This window comes from Macaca nemestrina, chromosome 6, assembly GCF_043159975.1.
Source record: "Macaca nemestrina isolate mMacNem1 chromosome 6, mMacNem.hap1, whole genome shotgun sequence".
In the NCBI taxonomy this organism is placed as follows: Eukaryota; Metazoa; Chordata; class Mammalia; order Primates; family Cercopithecidae; genus Macaca; species Macaca nemestrina.
This window is the reverse complement of record NC_092130.1, coordinates 14,654,531-14,668,507: the sequence shown is the minus strand read 5'-3', so window position 1 is coordinate 14,668,507 and position 13,977 is coordinate 14,654,531. Positions and strand designations below refer to the sequence as shown.

Genomic DNA, 13,977 nt, shown 5'->3' with positions numbered 1-13,977 from the left:
TATTATCGCCTTTAATGCTTGGTGAAAACCTATAAGCTAGGTAAGGGTTTGATCCTCATTTTAAAGATAAGTAAACGGAGGCCAGAGATTTAAAATAAATTTCCGAAGATTGTGCACTAAGTGGCAGAGCCCACATCACTTGGCCCATAACTGCTTTTTAAAATGTTTGCCCCTTTTTATGCTCATAGACACTTAATGAACATTTCTTTCTTCCCAAAATGGTATACATTTCTGGAGACCAAAAGCATAACTTGGATATATGTTGGTCATAATACTTAACAGAGCTATAGAACATAGTAGGAGCTTAGTAAAACTTCAGGGAGAACAATTAGTAAGTTTTCAGTATGAAGAACTCTGTTAAGGCTTATGGAGGAGTTAGAAAAAATACAAGCCCATAGTGATGTGCAACATTCAAATCTAATTTAATTATGATCTTTATATGAAGGAGAAAAAATGTATGTGACAGCTGTGATATTCATAAAACCTTTGTTAAAAATTCATTTCTTATGTCTCAATTTCTCTGTTTACACTGAATCTTTTTGTTTGTTTGTTTTCATGATTTTTTTAAATTCCGAAAAAGCTATTTTCACCCAAGTTTGTTTCATTGATATGATTTTAGTAGCTCCTATCTGAAACCATCGTCAGGAAACATGTTTTTTCTCTTTGGCTATTTCAAAAAAGAAAAATACTTAATATCAGTATGAATAACACATGTGCTCATTGCAGCATAATGTTGGTGCAATCTGTGCTTGATACAGTTATAAATAAGTCTTTGAAAGCATTTTTCTGTATTTTAAATAAAGGCTATAGAAAGCCACAAGAAGGATCTAGTCTTGTTAATATCACAAGCTGTTTCCCCACCTGCACTCAGAGCAGCTTTAGTACAGCAGCTGTCTGGGTTCGTGTTGGCACATCACTGTCTGCACAGGAACCCCATGGTTTACACAGAAAATGAATAGGCCACAGTTCCAATGGGGGTCTTTAATAATCCTTCCTCTAATGCTACCATGCGTGAGCATTGGGCTTTGAAGGGGTGTGAGGTGTGAAGTTTCAGGAGGATTATTTAAAGCCACTCAATTTCGAAAGGTAGAAAAGAGCATTACAAAAACCAGAGAGTGCCTTTGCATTCCTCCTGCATGTTGATCAAATGCAGCTTATATTGATATTAGAGCTTCATGTCCAGCATGTAATGGCAAGTGAAGGGATTGGTATAATTAGGTGATTCACTCCATTCGGCCCTCTTTAACATGGACAAACAAAACCTAGCATAGATGTTTCATTGATTTTATTTACCAAATATTAGCTGTGAAAATATTAACCTAATGAGAACAAATATCTATCCTGTAGTACCTATGGATATTAAATCCAGGGAGGAAGAAATTTATACATTGAACTTGCCTATGTGTAATTGGGTGGCCCTTGGACATTTAAAATAAAGCAATTTTTTTTTCTTTTTCTACATAGACTTCTAAAAGTATCATCCATGGCAGTTAATCAATCATGGTTTTTTAGGCCATGTAAATAAATTTCTTGTTCAAACTGAGAACTTTATTCCAATAACTCTTACTTCTTTTAAGGCACTTTGAAGAAATCAAACTCCATTTTGTGACTATTCTGAGCAGTTTTTGGAGACCACAGTATAACGGAAGTGGGGTGATTTAATCACTTGGAGACATACTGTGCACAACTACAGAATCAAAATACTAGGGCCTCAGCCACCTACTGCCTCACATCTAGACTTAAGTTCAAAGGATCTTTAAGCATTGGGAATGCCCAGCATTGAGAAACTATCTCCAGTGTTACAGGAAAAAGCAAGTAAAGAGACTGTATATTCAATCTAATATGCATTTCCTCTATAGATCAGGCAAACAGAAGCTGAATGCTATAGGTCTTAGACCAAAAGATTCTCATTCAATTAAGGATGATAGACATCTAGACAGACAAGCAGACTTGCAGACAGAGCTACAGAGCCATCTTAGAGGAGAGAGAGATTAACTTTCTCAGGAGTTAAAAGTGGAAAGGCCTATGAGCAGGTAACATCTCAACATAGGGCTTAGATGAGCAACACGAACTTTTCTAGGTGGCTGAAAGGGCATACTAAACAGTACTTGCAAGATATCATTGTAGGCTGAATGGGGCTTGGTATTGCTGGACCTCAAAATAAATTGGGAAAGGATAGAAACCCTCAGAAGATGAGTCTGCAAAATAGAGGCCAGATCATAAAGAATATTTTATTTCTCCTTAAGATTCTCAGCCTAAAGAATTGCTGATATGGAATAAGCCAAAGGTTGGAATGTTTACAGGCCTGAAGAAGGGCAGTCAGTTAGAAAAATTTTGCTAGTGGGAAGTGGGATGGTGAGGGAAGTGACAGGAAGTATGTAATGGGAGGGGCAAAAGAGGAGACATTTAGGAGGTGGATTTGTGAGGGTTTATTGAAGTAATGGAGTGAGAGAAAAGTGGGTACCTTTCAGGTTTTTTATTTTTATTTTTTATTTTTATTTTTTTGGTGGGGGGGTGTGGGCGGGAGATGGAGTCTCGCTCTGTCACCCAGGCTGGAGTGCAGTGACATGATCTCGGCTCACTGCAATCTCCGTCTCCCAGATTCAAGCAATTCTCCTGCCTCAGGGTCCAGAGTCACTGGGACTACTGGCACACAATGCCACACCTGGCTAATTATTTGTATTTTAGTAGTGACGGGGTTTCACCGTGTTGCTCAGGCTGTTCTTGAACTCCTGAGCTCAGGCAATCCGCCCGCCTTGGTCTCCCAAAGTGCTAGGATTTCAGCCGTGAGCCATCGCGCCTGGCCTTTTTCAGGTCTCTGAGTTGGTACAATTTTTTAAAGTCCTTTTTTAATAAGATTCACAGAATGTTACCCCTCTTAAGTGATGACAGACAATGGTGACTTCTCTGTCCACTGCTCTGAATATTTCTAACCCCTAAAACATTCTGATTTTATGCAACAGGATATACAACCTACAGCCTGTAGGGTGGAACAGCCAATGACTGGTTCCAATAGAGCTTGACAAATATTTTGTGCCTGTCATTGCTTTATGACACAGTTTCAAGCCACAGACTAAAGATGATTGTAGCTACCACTGTCCTCCTTACGGTTAAAACAGCTCACACAGTATTTTGCCCTAATATTGTCAAGAAGCACAATTCTTTTCCCAGAAAACTGCTCTAATTGGATTCGGTGGACCTTGACTGGCTTGTCACTGCTATGTTCAAGGTGAAGGTGAAATCTTTGAGGAGCTTGTTCCTGAAAATAAGAGCTGAATATCTCTGATGAAGACCTTTTGAAAATACATATCTTTGTGCAATTATTTTCATATTACTTTTCCATGATCTGTGTTTTATTATATGTGACAAATGACCAGGAAAAAGGAAAAGGTTGTGGGATTGATTTATACTCCAAATCCTGTATATATGCAGTTATATCTTTAAACATTTATTGACATATAATTGTAAAATTTGAAAAAATATTTTTATTCTGATTTGTAAAAAATTCCCTATTTAACATTTTGTAACAGGTGAGAAATTGCTGTTGATACCACACTGCTTATGAGGACTCAGGCAGGTGTCCCGAGAAATCAACCCGTTGTGAGAGGATCCATAACAATTTTGTAAGGTAAATACTTTTCTTAAGCTTTCAAAATCTGGGCAAGACACAAAGTCAATGTTTAAAATAATTATTGTTGGATTTTCTTTATAAGAAGAATAAAGTTAATTCACATTTTTTAGCCCAGTTTCTTTGATTCATATTTGGCGATAGAACTATTACCATTTATGAGATTTTGCATCACATTTTATATAACATACACAAAATGTACCTACATGTACATATATACGAATCTACACACGTTTACCACTAATATTGAAGAGCGTTATCGAAAGTCTTTATCTGCCTAGATTACCAAGTAGAAAGTGTGATCACTTTTTGAAACATATGAATACACTAAATCATTTAAATATCCTGATGTCTCAGAGAGTAGAACCAGGATAGTCTAAAGTGTGCAAATATTAAATTGTGTGAAGCCTTTTGGTTCTAAGTTTCAGTTAAGAGAGAGGTTATTTCACAGTTGGCCTACTTCCTACAGGAAACCACAGTGATGTTTTATTAAGTAATGGAATATAGTTTGTCTCTTCATTCATTTACCTGTAAGAAATGTGGCAGGGAAAAACTTGAAACTAGGACTTAAAGAGTGACAAGTACCAGGCATGAGAAACACAGCTCCCTTAAAGAGAAAGTAAACATTCCAGGAGGCAATCCTTTTGGAAAATGAGCCAATCAGAGCTCGTTCTGCTAAATGGAGAGGCTACAGAGTAGGCGCCCCTGACTTCTCAACTTCATATTAAAATATTCTGCCGTTCACCTTTCTTGAACTCAATTCCCTAACAAGCAAGCTGACATTAAATCTTCATTCTTTAGGAATTTTAATATTTGGAAACTGTATGAAGTAGGTCATCTAAAAATGTAAAAAGCAATCCTCAAGTTATGGCACTCTGTCGCATATTGGTTTGGATAGAATTCTATTCTGTTTAATGAGTTGTTTGATGATCTTCCTCAAACTGAGAATATTTGAATTCTGAGATACTACACAGAAATATGACTGAAAAAGCAAATGATGATCTTCAAGTAGATCAACTTTCGAAAGTGTATCAATCACTGGCATTAAATTGTTTGTCTCTTTCTGAAGAAAGAGAAGGGACTGGATTTTTATAAGGTTTATATTTAGCCTCTTGGCTAACTGTGACACACCTGAAAATAACGGCATGTTGATGACATCTTACTGTGTTGTGTCTACTGTCCGAAAAACTCGTTCAGGAATGAATTGGGATAGTGATGCACTAAAAAGGCTCAGGATGGGGTTTGGATAAGTGCTGCTCCTTTGAAAGAGTCCAGACTTTGTAAGAAAGTATTAAAATTCTGCATTGATAAGATAACTTTTGAAGCTTTAAATTGAACCTCATAAGGAATCTCTTTTAAATGAATTTCATTCCAGTTCCATGATTGGTGGGTACGAGTGAGGGAGGAGAACTTCTTTTCTTCCCTCAAACCTGAAAATTTTTCAATTTTTTTTCTTGTAATTTCTGATTAATGGCACTCTTGATTTTGATTTATATTATCCTATTATTCATTATATGGGAGAAGAAGAAGTCACTTTTTTTTCCAATTTAATTTTAAAAATTAGGGCTAGCAGTGATGAAATTTAAAATCAAATTATCTTGTCAGAGTGACAGATAAATCTCTAGAGTTTCTAATGAGATTTTCCACTGGCAGGATGCTGAATTTCTCCCTTTCCCAGACTTCTTCATTCCAGGTTTTGACAGGGAGTGACAATGAGCATCTGTGTTTTGAAATATAGTGCCATTTGAGGTATTTTGGTCCTTATTTAGAAATTTGGGGGTGGTTTGCTTCTTTGTTCTAGGTTAAAGGGGAAAAAGACAAATGTCAAATGGGTACATCTTTTACTATGGAAAGCCGTAAGTAATTACCATATACCTGAATTTAATTGAATATAGTAGATTCACCAATTTCTACCCTTGCCTTTACATGTTACTATTCTTAAAGGAATTTTTACCAGAGAGATGGTGTAAATGTGACACGATATTCTTACTATGCTGCTATTTGACTTTTCCCCCCGTGTTTTCATTATCCCAAATAAAACTTGAACTCTTAAGCACTTTCACAGTATTAGGTAGAACTCTATAATTCTATATGCAGTTAACAGTTCTGTCTTATATAATCATGGAGTTAGAGATTCTGTTTCTAGTAGCTTAACAAAAAAAAAAAACTATTCTTTGCTGATCTCAATCAAACATGTAGCAAAATAATGATTCTTAAATGATATAATAGATGTGCACTTTATTCCTCTGCAAAAGAATACATCTAAGATAAGCAGTGTATTCAGTGATGCTACCCAAGTAACTGAATTGCCAATGAGTAGTTTAAAATGTCTTGTGGAAACAAAAAGAATACAGAAAAAATGATTAGTTATGACAGAATCCTCCATATTGAGATTGTCTTGGAGTACAAAGTATTGCGAAATGAGGTTGATTCTAGACTGAGCCTGCTCCCTAATTCTGACTAGACAAGGAGTTCATGAAATGTCTTAAATCTTCGGTTTCCTCACATGTGCAAGAAGCAGCAATTTTTCTTGTACTTTTTTTGTTAGCCAGCAGCTAGTCAAAAGCTACAGCTGTAATTTAGAACTTTGCTTCATTACATTTCCGTCTATGTATGTTGTTGTAATTTCTACATCAGAGGATATTAACCAGTGAGTGCCCCCTGAGAAGCCTGCTTTGGTGACTTGATTATTATTTCAAAATGAGGGATGGTGAGTATGTTAGGTAGTAATTGAAGGAACAGATGATACTCAGAAAAAAACATGGCAAGGCACCTATGTGTAGGCCCTGAAGAGCTGCACATACTGTACATTAGCTAAGAGTCTTAATAAAAGAACAGAAGGAAGGGAAAATACAAAATGAAGAATGAATTACTTAAGATTAAATAGTTTCTATTACAGAAATAGGCTGCATGTAGAGCTAATGGCAGGCATTTTCTACAGACAGATGGAATGCTCTCATCTCCCAATAGTATTGATATGAAGTCTCCGTTAAGATTCATTTTTCCTGAAACATTTGCATATAAATATAAACATCATTACTAGGGGCTAATTGCCCTGTAGGAACTAAAATGTGGGAATTAGCATCTTTAGTTGCTTTTATTATTATTTTTTAAAGTATCTCTAACACGCATCATATTTGGTACTGCATGGCTGCAACAGATAATTACCACCATTAAGAATCTCAAACGCAAAATCAAAACCATTTGGAATGGCTTCCAGGGCAACCCAGCACAGTGAGTAGCCACCAAAATGAGTATATGAGGTTTGTGTTCATGCATATTTATAAGGGTACTTAATTCGACATTCATAGTAGGGGGCTTTTGAAAGCTTGTCAAAAGAGCAGTCCCAAAACAAGACCAAACATCAAAGGTAAGAAGATACAGTACATCTCGCTCCCACACACATACACATATTGCTTGCAGGAGGCAATGAATAACACCAAAGGAATTATTTATTCTAACTACTCAGAAGAGACGGTAATTTCTACGAAGATGTAAACCACAAGCCTTTGCCTTTATCATTCATCTTATTGATCAGAAAGGTCAAGAGTATAAGTTATTCAAAGGATGGATCATAGGCAACAATTCTGGATAAATGGACATGTAGATTTGTGTGATTAATGCCTCTTGCTTGTGCAGAATAGGAGGAAGAGTTTGAAGGCATGTCCTAAGGACAGAAAAAAGGAAAGTCTTTGAAAGAACACCAACATGGCTGAGACACTGACTATAGCTGAAACACTGCCCATTTTGTGGGTGGGTCTGTGTGTTCAGTATGTAGGTGCTGCCTTGCTCAAGTGTTGTGTTCAGAGGCGATCTTGCTGACACTTATGCTTTTCAAAACCATTTCCATGACATTCAGCAAATGTTTGTTCTGGTGGAACAAATCTGTTAAATTATAGATTAGAAACAGTACAAAGAAACCTTTACAAATGTTTCAGTTTCAGTTTTGCACAAAGCAAACAGCATTATATTTAAATGCAACACTCCTTGTTAGAATAAAACATCTACATAACAGGGTACTATGCTCGATTTATAATTCTCTTCTCCACTTTGCTTTGGGGGCAGAGATGCCTGAAGTTCTGAAAGCTGCAGTATTGAGGATCACCTCTCATCAATTCCTTTCAAAAGTCCACATCTACAATCCACTTCTGCTTTCTTGCCATTTCCCTGTTTTTCCCAGTTTTCTTTCCTTAGTTTCCTTCCCTACCCCCTTGACTCTCCATTGTTGCTAGGAATGGTCTAAATGCAAAATAATGACACTTTTCCTATAATGGTGATCCCACATTATTTAATGGGCATTTAGTTCTATAGAATCCCCTGTCAACACCTTCACTCATTATATTGAAAAAATATTGGAGAATGGCACATAGGTTTTTTTTTTTTTTAATTTTGAGAATAATGTAATGTGTTGACTTTAAGATACAACTATATTCTATATACGATCCAACTCTATATGTCAATATTTTAAATAAACGGATCCTTACAAGACCAAAATAAACCACAGGCCGTGAGGTTGGTTTTCCCTTTTTCCTTTTTTTTTTTTTTTTTTATTTAAACAAATGTGCACAGTGATGTTTCAACAAGTAAGACAAGTACCATGAATGTGAAGGCTGCAGTTTGCATTATACCACATTTAGAACCCAGGGAAAGTGAATTAGACAGAGGGTGGTAGTCATTCTCATTAAACAATCGGGTAACTTCACGACGACTTGATTTGCAGCATGAAAAGTGTCCATTTAAGTTTCTTTTTTCTTGATGATCAGAGGTCTCACAGTGTCTCCAGTCTCTTCGTTGTGTTTTGTGTGAGACTCCTCACAGAATGGAAACTTTCTGGACCTCCAACAGTGGCAATATTATACAGCTTTATCTCCCAAATCCTCCATGTCAAAAGCATGTATTATCTTGGGGCTGTCTTTCTGGATGTGAAGGTTTATCATAGCTTTATTTCGATGATCTTTAACATAAAACCTTTTGTAAGCTAGATAATCAGTTGCAGCTGTCCCGGCAGCAATGGTAGCTGCTGTGATTCATTCAACTCATGCGCTGGAATTGGTAATCACTCATGGCGCCCACACTTGCAAGGCATGTGCACTAGGATACTGAACACCAGCATAGTAGTTTTAAAAGCATTCTGGGGATGGATGCCAGGGCACTCCGACCTTACCACAGGCTTCAAGGGAGCTGCTAATGGTCATACTTTAGATCCATAACTCAAACATTAACTCATTTTATAAAGAACAGTAAAGTTTAGCTTAGTAATTCTTTGACTACTGAAGAAATGTTTACTTTTAGGGCTACAAGTTGTTTTATGACAATCATTATTTTTAAAATTGCCAAGAAGATTTTTTTTTCTTTTCTTTTTTTTTGTATTTGCTTGTAGTTCTTAGTGACAATAATTAAATAAATAGATGATTTAGTTGAGGAAAGGTTTGTCAAAAAGATAACATTATCTACGTTGCCAAAATATATCAACATGCCATAAAAGAGAAATATAACTTAAGTGACTAAGCATGCTTTAAAATGTATTTCATAATATATTCTAAATATGTTGAAACATATTAAAAAGACATACATTGAACAACAGTACATACAAGCATATCCAGAGAGAGAATGAGCAGAAAACACAGAAACATAGACATGTGTGCATGCCTATGAAGACAATATGTGTTGAAGTAAGAAAATATCACAGACTGGGCACGGTGGGTCACACTTGTAATCCCAGCACTTTGGGAGGCCAAGGTAGGCGGATCACTTGAGGTCAGGAGTTCAAGACCAGCCTGGCCAATATGGCAAAACCCTGTCTCTACTAAAAATACAAAAGAAAATTAGCTGGGCATGGTGGTTGGGAGCCTGTAGTCCCAGCTACTCTGGAGGCTGAGGCAAGGGAAAACGAACATGGGAGGCGGAGCTTGCAGTGAGCCAAGATAGTGCCACTGCACTCCAGCCTGGGCGATAGAGTGAGACTCCATCTCAAAAGAAAGACAATATTACAAAGCTTTCACAAAATAATTACTAAATAAATGGAGTTATTGAGTGTTTTTTGGAGAGACAAAAACATAGATTCACTTTGACATCATACAACAAAATAAAATCAAGAGAGAGACAAGCTAAAATCATAGACTAAAGGAGTCAACTTAGAGTAAATGTAAAGCTAAAATCTTATAAGAATGAAAAGACAATTTAGATAATTACTTTCTGTGATCTTTGGACTTCTAGGCATAAACAAACTTTTTAAGCATTCAAGCAACGGAGAAAAATCACCAAGGGAAAGATCAACATATTTGAATTAAAATGTATAAACATTTATACATCAAAAAGTAATCATTAGCCAAATTAAATGACAAATAAACTAAGAAAATACTTTTCTAAAATTCCAAAATTAAAGATAAATTTTAAAAGAACCAATGTCTTTTTCTTTAAGGGTCAACATGGTAAATAGATCTCAAAGCATAACAACTACAAAAGAATAATGAGCATGTGAAAATAGTTTAACTTCAGTTACATAAGAGAGTGAAAATTAAAAATAGTAAAGATTTCGTTTTTGTGTTTTTGTGTGGGTTTTTATTTTTGCTTTGTAACGTGGCAAATACATTAAAAGATAGAAATCCCTCCTTTGACATAAGCAATCTCAGAGACAACGAGGGTGTATACAAATGAGTGTCAAATTCCTGAAAAGCAGTTTTACTATCATAGAATGAGAGTTTGAAAATCTTATAGAAAACATGTTACTGGTTCAAAAATAAATGCATTATCTGCATAAATGATCAGAAATGCAGAGAATTACTTATAAAAAAAATATGGCCATTACAACAAAAAGTTAAGTATTTTTACCCTAAGCATTTTAAAAATGTTCCTATTATTAGATAAAAGAGCAGGAACAACACACTGATATCTCTGTCGATGTACATTGATTAGAATTTGCCAGTCCCCAACCTTCATTTATAATCTGCCTTCAGCTTCCTAAGGTCTGTGTGTCACAGAGATTTTTGTTTTTTTTTGAGAAAAATGTCCATGTCCTCCAAACCATTCAATACAGGGGAAGACTAAAGGGCAATCAAGCTTTTTTGGCGGAAGATGATGGAGAAGACAGAGGAGCTTCAACCCCAGTTCACCTGGGAGCACTGCAACCTTAGCAATACAAAAGACAGATACTTAGTGACTAATTACTGCATGCTTTTGTTCAGGTAGTATTTATTTATGCCCTATGAGTAGCACAGTGAGGTACCTCACTACAAACAGAATGATGAATCAAATTTGGACTGATCAAAAGCTTAGAGACTTGAATAGGAGATATGTGTAGACACATGCCTGTTTGTGTACATATGTGTGCATATTATTGGAAGTTCAGATTTTTCTTTTTTTCTTTTGTGACGGGGTCTCACTGTGTTGCCAAGGCTGGAGTGCGGTGGCACGGTCTTGGCTCACTGCAGCCTCTGCCTCCTGGGTTCAAGCAATTCTCCCACCTCAGCCTCCCAAGTAGCTGGGATTACAAGCGCCTGCCACAACGCCTGGTTAATTTTTGTATTTTTAGTAGAGACTGGGTTTCACCATGTTGACCAGGCTGGTCTCAAACTCCTCACCTTAGGTGATCCACCTGCCTCGGCCTCCCAAAGTGCTAGGATTACAGGCATGAGCCACCGCACCTGGCTGGAAGTTCGGAATCTTAAGGAAGGAAATGCCTGACAATGTTGACTTGCTGGTCTTTTTTTGTTTTAACTGACTTTTTAAACTGACTTCCTCAGGATCCATTGTAGTTAACATACATTTCTATTTCCACAGTTATTATTTTCACAGATAACATCACCATATTTACTTTTCTCGGGACAATCTTAATTTATTTGATTTACTGGTTTATTGTCTCCACACCAACCACCTAGTCACTTTTTGGAAAGCAAGAAACACAAGGTAGAGGACATGTTTATCTAGTTCACTGTCTAATACTCTCAATTCTTGGCACAGAGTGACTGTTCAATATATGTTTGTTGAATGATGGATGCTTGTTTTTGTTATAGACTAAACTATCTTTTATGTATAGGTAGGATTTGTGCATAGAGAAAGGGAAAGAAGAAAATGGAAAAAGTAAGAACAAAGAAGGGAACTAGATGAGCAGAGGCAGAGGTGGCATTTGAACTTAAAGTTTCTGAAGGAAAAGTTTCTGAAGGTGAGGTAGCAAATAAGTTTTACTGGGAGCCAGGCTCAGCTGGTGCTTTGGCATATTTTAATGATGCAGTTCTTGAATCTTACAAGCATGAGTATCTTTAACTTTCTAAAATAATGTCAGATTATTTCTGAAAGTATTGGCGCCAATTTTCATTCTCATTTGCAGTATGCATATAAGAGCTATGTTTACACACAATCTAACCAGTGCTTGGTACTGTCATACTTTTTAATTTGTGGCAATATAATGGGCAAAAATAAAAAGTATATTGTTTTCATCTTAATTTGCATATCCTTCCTTATAGTTGTTTATAGTATAGAACTTCTTTTTGCCATTTTTTTGAATCCTCTGTATAATATCTGTTAATCATTTACCTATTTAAAATGTTGACTTGCTGGGCTTTTTTTTTTTTTTAACTGACTTTGAATTTCTTTTATTTATTTATTTTTTCAAGTACCTGTAGTTTTCAGTTTACTTTTGTAAATATATTCCAACATTGTGGCTTTTTATTCTTAAAGGGATCTTTTGAGGAACATAAGGTTTTGTGGCTGTCCCTACTTCCGTAGTGCTGTATTGTCTTAATATGCTTGACGTATTTTTTTGTATGATATTTTATCAGTTTTGTTTGAGAATCTCTTTCTCTAAGGTCATGAAGATATTCTCCTATAGTTTTTGTAAAGTTTTGTAAAGTTTTATAGTTTTGACTTTTGAGATTTTAGAATTTTTATCTATCTAATGTTGATTTGTCTGTATAGTAAGAAGTTTTGAAACAAATTTTATTTTTTTGTAGTATGGGAAAATAAGAATGTTTATACAATTTATTTGAATTGATCTTCCTTTCCTCAGTGATGTACAATACTACTTGAACGATAAAGCAAATTCAGAATATCAATGGGTCAGTTCCTGGGGATTATCTTTAGTTGCATTAGCAGCATGATCACACTCTCTTAATGACTATAGTTTTTATAATTTTCTTCATTTCTGATAGGCCAAGTCTAGTCCTATTTTATTCTTTTTGTTTTAAAATGTCATACATACTTTTGGACTATTGCATTTCTATATTAGGTTTTCTTGGTTGCATATCAATTTATTGGTTTTAAAAAACACCCATTTAGTAGAATTCTGTAGGTCAGAATTCCAGCATGGAATGTCTTGGTTCCCTGCTTAAGGCTGACATCAAGGAAATAGCCAGGCTGAGTTCTCATTTGTAGCCTCTGGGGAAAAATCTTCCAGGCTAATACTTGTTGGTAGGAGTTATTTACTTGTGGTTCTGTAACTGAGGTTCCAATATCTTTGCATTCGTAATCTGGTGATTGTTCTTAGTCCATAGTGGCTGTTTTCAGGTCTTTTCCACGTGAGCTTCTAAAGTTAGGAACAGTGTGTCAATTCCACTCTTGATTCAAATTTCCAGTTGCTTGTTCTGCCACTAGCCAGAAAGTTTTATGTTTTTAAAAGTGCTCATAGGATTAGATTATATTCACTTTTTTGATGGACCCAAAGCAACTGATTAGTGACCTTAATTACATCTTCAGAAACCACTTTTTTGTGTAACCTAATGATAGGCATGGTATTTCATCACATTTGTAGTCCCAGGAACTAAAGCAGGAAAACAAAACTCGGGGAGACGTCTTTAGAATTCTGTCTATCCCAACTTTGTATACATTTTAGAAATAGATTGTCAATTTCTTTACAAACATTCCTGTGATATTTTAAATCAAATTGTAGAAAGTTTAGAAAACAACTGTAAAACTTTGGCATCTTCATACGATTGAGTCTTCTAATTCATACATATTATATATTTTCATTTGATCTGTTTATATTTTATTGATACATAATATACATATTTTGGGGGTACATATAATTTAATATATTCATGTAATTTGTAACTATTAAATCAGTGTAACTGGAATAGTCATCAAATTAAATATCTGTATTTTCCTTATGTAAGAAACATTAAAATTATTATCTTCTAGCTATTTTGAAATATACAATAGATTATTTTAAACTATTGTCACTCTACTGATCTACCAAATACTAAGTCTTATTTCTTCTGTCAAACTGTATATTTGTACCTGTACCCATTTGTACCTTCTCTCTTTTTTTTTTTTTTTTTTTGAGACGGAGTCTCGCTCTGTCGCCCGGGCTGGAGTGTAGTGGCCGGATCTCAGCTCACTGCAAGCTCCGCCTCCCG

At 35.7% G+C, this 13,977-nt stretch overlaps 1 protein-coding gene and 1 pseudogene across 8 annotated transcripts in view; one reads left to right on the top strand and one right to left on the bottom strand.

Annotated features, from left to right (window-relative positions):
* LOC105480824 (teneurin transmembrane protein 2) overlaps positions 1-13,977 on the top strand; it is a 3,943,693-nt gene that overhangs the window by 1,450,339 nt on the left and 2,479,377 nt on the right. For all 8 annotated transcript variants that reach the window (XM_071097760.1, XM_071097759.1, XM_071097767.1 and 5 more), the window contains one exon: positions 3,531-3,628. The gene's annotated coding sequence lies outside the window, so the exon portion shown is untranslated. The remainder of the gene's footprint in view (positions 1-3,530; positions 3,629-13,977) is intronic.
* Positions 8,365-8,823, bottom strand: LOC112426504 (CDGSH iron-sulfur domain-containing protein 1 pseudogene; annotated as a pseudogene).